Source organism: Suricata suricatta, chromosome 4 (genome assembly GCF_006229205.1).
Source record: "Suricata suricatta isolate VVHF042 chromosome 4, meerkat_22Aug2017_6uvM2_HiC, whole genome shotgun sequence".
In the NCBI taxonomy this organism is placed as follows: domain Eukaryota; kingdom Metazoa; phylum Chordata; class Mammalia; order Carnivora; family Herpestidae; genus Suricata; species Suricata suricatta.
In genome coordinates this window covers 107,552,526-107,561,781 of record NC_043703.1, presented here as the reverse complement: position 1 = coordinate 107,561,781, position 9,256 = coordinate 107,552,526, and positions in this window count along the sequence as shown.

The window sequence follows — 9,256 nt, the reverse complement described above, 5'->3', positions numbered from 1 at the left end:
AAAGCAGGAAATAGCCTCCTAGACCTCAATCGCAGCAATTTCTTCCTCAACACATCCCCAGAGGCCAGGGAATCAAGAACAAAAATGAACTACTGGGACCTCATCAAGATAAAAAGCTTCTGCAAGGCAAAGGAAACATTCATTTATTATTTTTAAAGGGACTTTTTATTTTTTTCAAGTGTTTATTTTGAGAGATAGTGAGCAAGCAAGCATGAGCAGGGGAGGAGGAGAGAGAAGGGGAGAGAATCCCAAGCAGGCTCTGCAGTGTCAGCACAGAGCCTGACATGGGGGTCGATGCCACAACTACGAGATCATGACTGGAGTCAAAATCAAAAGTCGAACATTTAACTGACTGAGCCACTCAGGTGCCCCCAAAAGGCTTTCTTCCTAAAGGGTTCCATAAGAGGTACCTGGGTGGCCCAATCAGTTAAGCGTCTAATTCTTGGCTTCACTTTGGGTCATGATCTCACAGTTTTGTGGGTTAGAGCCCTGCATCGGGCTCCATGCTGACAATGCAGAGCCTGCTTGGGATTCTCTTCCTGTCTCTCTGCTCCTCCCCAACCCACACCCTTTATAAAAAAATTAAAGGGCCCCCATTAGACAGAGAGCGGGGAACTATATCAGCAACCCAAGGATCAATACTTCTATTCACAACTGTATAAAAGAAAAGTAAGAGTCACATATACAATTTAAAACTGTCCAGTATCAGGGCACCTTAGTAGCTCAGCTGGTTGAGTATCTGATCCATAATTTTGGCTCACGTCATGATTTCATTGTTCATGAGTTCAACCTCTGCATCTGGCTCTGGGCTGACAGTGTGAAGCCTGCTTGGGATTCTTTCTCTCCCATGCTCTCTGCCCCTCCCCTGCTTACTCACTCTCATTTTCTCTCTTTCTCAAATAAACATTTAAATTGATGTCTAGTATCTACATTGGAAAAATAAAAAAGGAACAATAAACTATTTAAAAAAAAGAAAAAGAAAAAAGGAATAGATGAAATGTTTTTAATATATTTAACATAATACATACAGACTATTTCAACAAGCAACTAATAAAAACTTACTAAGGAGACATTTTACTTTTTTATACTAAGTCTTTGAAATCCAGTGTGAATTTTATACTTACATAAGTATACTTTATATACTTGCATTTTCATCCAGACTAACAATATTTCAGAAATTCAAAAGCCACACATAACTAGCGGCCATAGTACTGGGCAGTGTTGCTCCAGTTATTATGATTGTATAACTTCTAAATTTATTATATCTTCGTTGAATTAACAAGGCCACTGCAATTCTTCCTTATATTTATTAATAATATCATTTATAATATATGCTTACATGGCATATTTCATCTATGAATGGTCAGGTATTTCAAGATTCTATGAGTCCAGAAAATGTATTACAATCAGATCATCCAAGATAGAGCTTTGGTTCCCTACCACGCTCCCGCTGGCCTCTTGTCTGGAGACCATCATCTACACAGCCACAGGCTAATACTCACTACCTCAGCTAGTCATTGCGCAGGTGGAACAGACTGAGGAGTCAGCTTTCGTTACTAAGACAGTTACTACTCATCCATCTACCTATGACCCAGCTTCCAAAAGTCTATTGACATCTTCTCTCATGTTCTCTTTGTCTTTATGGAGTTTATGCCTTTATTCCCTGGCTTTCATTTTACTATGTTTTTAAGAGAGAGTGAAAATAAAACACATACTCAACTGACCATGTTTATATAGAAACTGCTCTTATGAGTAGGTGCTGGTTTATTTCAAAATCTATAAATTTATCATCAGAAGATAACTTATCTATAGATACAAACTTTTTCAAGTTTTAAGGATTTACTCCAATCAGAAACTCAGCTATAAACATGTAATATTTTAATGAAAAATCAATTTTCTCTTAAAATTTCTCTAATATTTTGTATTTAGAATACTCATACATAAAATGAATCAGTTATGTTAACATGAAAAGAAAGATAATCATGATCTTGACCACTAACTCTGCTTCCTCCAGACGAACTGTAAAAAACCATCTCCCCATAATTCAATTGTGTTGTATGTTTGCTGTGTGAACTTTAAGTAAATATTTGGACTCCAGTCTCCAGAGGTTTTAGTTTTTATGGGAATCTGCAGCATTGGCACATGTAACAACTGTTAACCTGTCACTGTTCTAATTAAACCTGAGGGGAATTCGAATTTACCAGCACCTTCCAGCGTAAAAAAGTTAGCAAGTGTTGTCGAAACAGATAGAATTCATGATATTATAAAACTTGTAATGTGTTCCCTGAAAGACAGAAATTTCTTCAACAGTATTGTGGATTTCTTAGGTTTTTTTTTTAAACTAATTTAACTTTGTATCATTTGATATGTAAGTCACCTTTTTAAAAATGAGAACTCCATCAATTTTATTTGTTCTTTTAAAATTATTTTTTTCCCTTCAGTTCGCATTGGACCAGAGGAGCACGGTTCTAATCTTTTCAGCTAGAACCCAGTCACATAAAACAGCCCATTGTACTCTTTCATCATCCTGCTTATGACTTTTAAGTCAATGCATATATTTCTATTTTCTTTTTTTAAAGTTAACACAATTCTTCAAGTATTTTTTTTTCTTCAAGTATTTACTGACTACTATTTTGTAACAGGCAGTGCTAGATTCTAAGAATAAGAAGATTAATAAAACATATTCTCTGTCTTCAAAAACTTCACAGTCTGGCATGGGAGATCAATAAATATAAAGCATTCTAATAAGTACTGCAGTATGAATAAAGTGCTATGCAAAGCCCAGAGGAAAGAAGGATTAATTCTTTCTGGAAATGATGGTGTAAGGAATTGGATTTACCCAGTGAAAAGAGGTAGAAGAAAGACTATTCCAAGCAGAAGGAACAACATGAAAAAGGCACAAGGACACAACTCCTTTGGGAAACAAGAAGCCTAGTGTGGCTAAAACATGAGATTCCTGCAGAGTAAAGGTAGAAGCTATGTGAAGGAATTTGAATTTTTTCTTATAATGAAGGCAACGAAAAACCATAAAAGCAGGAAAGAGATGGGATCTGTATCTTAGAAAACTCCGTGGCTGTGTGGGTAAATGACGAAAAGGGGAAGAGAAGGCAGGTGAGAAAACCAATTAGAAGGCTATTGTACCAGACTAGGTGGGACTCTCTGCAGCAACCGTGGAACTGGAAAGAAGGGAATTAATGGATTTGATAGGCATTTCAGAAGTAGAATCACTTGAACAGGATGGCTATTTGGATGGAGTAGGTAAAAGAAAGAAGTCAGAGATTCCACCATGTACTTTGGCTTATATGATGGTTTAATCTAAACAGAAAACAACAAAGTTTAAAAAAAAAAATAAGCCCTACACTGAGATATTAGCAAGTTTTGCAAGATATTCAAGTGGAGAGATCCAGGAGGCAGTTGGAAAGAAAGGTCTTAGCTAAAAAATAGAGTCAATACCAAAAATATAGATTTTTGGAATTATCAACATAAAAATGACATTTGCAGTCATATGAGCAGATAAAGTTTCAAGAAAAGGAAATGCTGCCAAATTATGCACACTACAAAAAAATCAGATGATTAATATGTAAGGCAAAACTTAAAAGAAATCTTTTAAAAGAAAATATGGGGAAATATTTTCATGATCATGAAGTGAGAATGAATTTCCTAAACAAGACACCCAAAAAACACCAATCATAAAAGATCAACAAATTCAGCTACTTTAAAACACCCAAAGAAAGAGTCAAAGGACAATGCACAAAGTGAGAAAATTATCTGCAACACATATAACTGACCACGGCCTAGTATGCAGAATATGTAAAGAGCTCTTACAAACCAGAAAAAAGGTAGACAATCTAATAGAAAAAAAGCAAAATAGAAGAATAGGCACTTCACCAAAAAAGATACCTAAACAAACATAATGGGCTCAATTTCACCAGTAATCAAGAAAATACAAATTAAAACCACAATGAGATATTACATATCCAATATATTGACACAATTGTTAAAATTCTAAAAATAAGAAGCTTTGGCAAAGATATGGAGCAGCTGGAATTCTCATATCCTATTTGGGAATATATATTAACACAATCAATTTGGAAACCTGTGCCAATATCTAGTCAAGTTGAAAATATGCATTCCCTACGGCTCATAAATTTCACTCCTAGGATATACTCTAGAGATTTGCATCTTTATGTGCATCAGGATACACATATAAGAATGTTCAGAGCAGCACCACTGTAATTATCCCAAACTAGAAACAAATGCCTTTCAACAACAGATCAATTAATTGTATATTCATACAATGGAAGACTATACAGCATACAAACAGCAACTACTGATACAATAACATGAATAAATCTTGTAATTTTATGTGAAATAAAACTATGAAAATAATACAATTCTATTCATAAGTAATACAATATAATAAAATTCAAATAGGCAAAACAAATCCATATTGTTTTGGAATGCATATCCAGTGATTGAGAAATGTAAGAAAACAGGTACTATAAATAATAGGACAGTTGTTACTCCCCGGAGACCAAAATCATTGTAATGGGCGGGGGATACTCTCAGGAGTTCTGCAGTCCCGGTAATGTTCTATTCTTTTGACCTCGCTGGTGGCTATTACATGATGTTAAGTTGACAACCATTTGGTTAAATGTACATATGAATTTTATGGACTTTTAAATATATAACTTAAAAATTCAGTGAACTAAATTTTGAAACGGTCTTGTATTTAACAAGAGACGCAATAATAATGAGAGAAGTAACCAGAAAGGTCTTGATTCTAAGGGCGATTAAAAGAGATTAAGAAAACATGCTATTGAATTCACTCAGAAGTAACTCTGAATACCACAAAGAAAAAAAGACAATTCTGTATCTAAGTTGAATTACATTTAAATCTGTTTCAAGGCTGATGACTGGATTTCATTCTTTGAGACCTACCTTGTGTCTAGCACTGTGCCAAGGACTTCCAGTATGAAAACTAGTCCTACCTCTTAGGCTTTTCTCAGCACTGGAACCCCCATTGACTTCTAATCTCTTGGGATAAAAGATTTAGCTATTTTATTGATTGGAATACAATGAGGCAGGGAGAATCTCAGTTCCAAATGTACAAATAAAAAGGCATGCAGGAATTATCAGTTGTTAATCTGAGTATATGATAAAGTTTATGCCTCACGTGAGGAAATATACGGAGAATATGGATGCTAGATGTTTTCTCTTCCAAACATTAAGATCATGAACAAACAGCCTTTATTTTTTTACATCAGGCAAGAGAAGGACTGAAGAGATCAATAGCAGGAATACAAGCATGATGTCAAGGTTTTTAAAAACAGAAACAATAAAGACACAATTTAAACAAAACTTCTGCTTTGCTTTTCAGTAAATGAAATCTGTATCTATGAAGTGATGTGATCTCTATTACCCAACTTGTTAACCCATTTTTAAATTTCTAGACTTGGCTCTTAAAAAATAAAATATACCCTAAGATGACAGTATTTGCTATCAGTGAGATTTAAAAAATTAAACTATAAACTTCAAAACTTGAACAGAGAAATTCCCAAGGTAGCATAATTAGCATGTAAGATTCCAAAATATCTGTTTACAAATTATTAAGCCTCATACACAGAGCCATTGATCTAATCTCACCTCTGGTTTACACGGTTTTCTCTGGGTTAAAACTCCTATAATATAGCAAACCAATATTCTAAGGAGCAAAAAAGATTTAATCAAGAACAAACAACACTCATAAACATGAACCAACCAGTAAAGAATTTTAAAATTACTTAGAAGTGAACACTTGGCAAGGAATTAAAATTAGTAAGAAATTAAAAGGAAGATAGAAAGACCTCGTATCAAACTAGTACTCTGATTTAATGCTCTATTAAAATCTTTCTGAACACTCATAAAGACTGAAGCCCAGAAACATAAAGGTAATAATATCCCAGGAAATAACTCTCAGTTACCAAAGCTCAAATTTTATAAGTCGAATTTAGATAAAGCATGTTTTGTTGATAACCTGGTAATGGAATTGTCAAGTGATATGGTGGGGTTTTTAAAAAATTAATGTTTGCTAATATGGTGAAAGTTTTAGGTAGCTTTTATAGCAAAAGAAATAGGATCTGAAGATGGAGTACCAAGACCTGGCACCTACCAACTATGTAACCTTGAGTAAATAATCCAACCACTCTAAGCCTCATACCAACCAACCTTGCAAGACTTGAGAGCAGATAAAGAAAATATATGCAAATGATACTACAGGAGCTCCAAAAGTATGGAGTCAGTTTCCTTAATATACTACTAAAACTTTCAGCAAACGAATACAGATTTTTATTCATGTTTTATTATGGGAATAATTTAAATATTACAAAGTCTAGTAAAGTACATATATATATATATATATATATATATGAAGTTACATATACTCTCACTTAGCTTCAACAATGATCAATTCATGGTTAACCTAGTTTTATCCATATTCTACTCACTCCTTCTCTCCTTTATTATTTTGAAGCAAGTCCCAGACATCATATCATCAACATCCTAAGAGCTAAAATCCAGTGGCTTCTTCTCAGTGGATATACAGGTATATGAAGCCCAACAGAGAGGTCTGAGCTAGAAATATGAATTTGAGAGTCACCAGTAATGAAATCAAGAGGTGAAGCTATAGGCTTGCATAGAGGTCAAATATCCCTGCTTAGGAAACAAAACGACAGATTTTTTTTTTAGATGCTCCTTCGATAAAAATACAGACATAAAGCATACTCCTTCCATCAAAAAAGAAACTCTACAGATTTTCAAAGGCCTATAAAACTTCTATATCCTACGACTGCTATTGTTTGTCTGCCTTAAAAAAGTGTCCCCATATATTAATACTCACTATTCTAAAGGATTTAACAAAAATCCCTAAAACATAGACATAATTCATGTACCAAATTTACAGACTGATATTGTAACCAACCCAAATCTACTTTTCAAAGTATTTAAAAACATGTTGCTCCATGTAAATTTTCTGTTCCCTTTGAACTTTATACATGTTTTATTTTTTCTTTTCTAGGTATACGTCACAATAATTTGTAAGTAAACTTTAAAAAGAAAATTTGATTCCTACATTTAAATAGCTATGAAAGACGATGGTGTATCTCATAAGCGTTCAGAGCTTTCGACATACATGAGAATATATGCATACTAAAAATATTTTATAAGATCTTTAGACACCAAGTTGTTGAATCAGAGGCCATTAATTCCTACATTTTCATTAACTTAATGCCAACTATCAAAATTAGTTATTACTTATTTATATTCCACTTCAATCCTGAAAAAAAAAATTGTGACTCGAGCTCTTTATATCCTAATTTTACAATCCACGTTAAAAGAATTTCTAAAATTTTTTCAGTTTCATAAGCTGTTCAAGAAAGATTAACCTTTGAAATATGAAGTATTTATGACCTTTGGAATGAAATGGAACTTTGTGTCCACCAAGTAAATTATCCAAAGAGGATAGGTGGTGTAAAATTTTTAGAAACACAATAGATTGTAATAGTTAAATTATAATGAGTCACCACTGATTAAATAGAGCTAAGTCCTATTTGATTAGAAAGAACTCCAAAATATTTTAAAGCATGTCCTCATGTCTGAACTAATAGTCCTAGAAACCTGAATGTACAATTTCATAAATGGAGGGATATACATTTAGTTCTGAGCACACCGTACACTTCTGTGTTTTATTTTTTCCTAAGAAAAAAATCAGATAGAGTAAAAGCAGTTTCAACTTCGTCTATAGGATGTAACTGCCATTTCACCTAAGTTACTGAAGGAGTTTTGGAAAATGTTTTTAATTATCAAAGGCTTTTGAAAGACTGCACCTCATGTATTTTAAGTGAAATCCGACTCATTTTAAAGCATGATCAAACAATCATTAGGTCAAAATGGCATGTCCCCCTCCCTCACAAAACAACCCAATTCTTTTTTCAGATATCAGTAAATATCAACAGGATAATTAAGGCATAATTGCTCTTTCAGGAATGATTTACTAAACACAGCCAAATGTAAAGCCTCTCTTGTTCAAAAAAGCAAATTCCAGACACCTACATATTTAATTAAACAGGTTCTTTCTTAAAGATAAAGGAAATGTTTTCTTGTTGTATTCACCTTTTAGTTGGTTTTTAAGAATTACATTGTTCAATACAAATATTCTTTAGTTAGGCCTAATCAGTTTTCTAAATTCCCATTTTAGATATTAAAATGTGTGGGCAAAGGGAAAAGAAGTGTGGAAAATATAGAATAACTTGAGAATTTGATCGGTTTTCAATTAAGGAATTTCATAAAGATATCTTGTTGCTGTTCTTAAATTAATTCTGCATCAGAAGCCAAATGATTTTTTCGGTCTTGAATAGTAATGATACAGATTTTCTTTACCAATAATGTATATATTAACTACATTTAATATATCAGATACAATTTCTGTATTTCTAAAGAAAATCTGAGAGCCTGCTAAGGCTTAATAACATCAGTAACAATTCTGCCAGAGTAAGTAGTGAATTTATCATTTATTTTCACCATCGAAAGAAATCTGTTTATTTGTGAAACTGCTATTTTGAACAAACACATGAAAAATTAGTAATTTTCTTTTGACACAAGAAATGAAACCATTGCTTTTTGATCTCAGTAAGATAGCAGACATGAATCTGCTGACATACAGCGTCTTTTCACCTGTTTTTCTACTCACGTTAATACTCTACAACTTTAACGATTTTTTTTCTCAAAAAAATTGTTTTCACAATCAAGGGCAATGTCTCCATATACTCTCAGTAGCTACTGAAGACTGAAAAGTTCTACAACAAACGAGGTTATTTCACTGAATCTTTTCAGAGCTTCAGTAAATGAATGCGATGCTCCTAGGATGGTGTTAAGTTTTAAAATTCCTTAAAAATCACAAATATGAGTTACCCTTCACGCCTCGCGGCACCTCACACATGTTCACTTGAGAGTGAACTTTTCTGCCCCTGGAGTCGGAGCAGAGAATACAGGCTGGAAGTAAAAAACACGAAGATTTCGTTTGGTGCTCAACGAAAGAAAACTGTTAACAACTGTCTTCACTTTGCTAAATCTTAAGTTGATTCACTTGTGTCACGAACACCAAACCCAAACCCAACAAAACCTCTCCCCTCCCGAGAAGGGCGAGCGCAGAGCAGACCTGCCCTTTAACAGGTGGGCCGGCCGGGAGGGGCCTTCCGCGCTCCCGCCGCCGCCGCCGCCG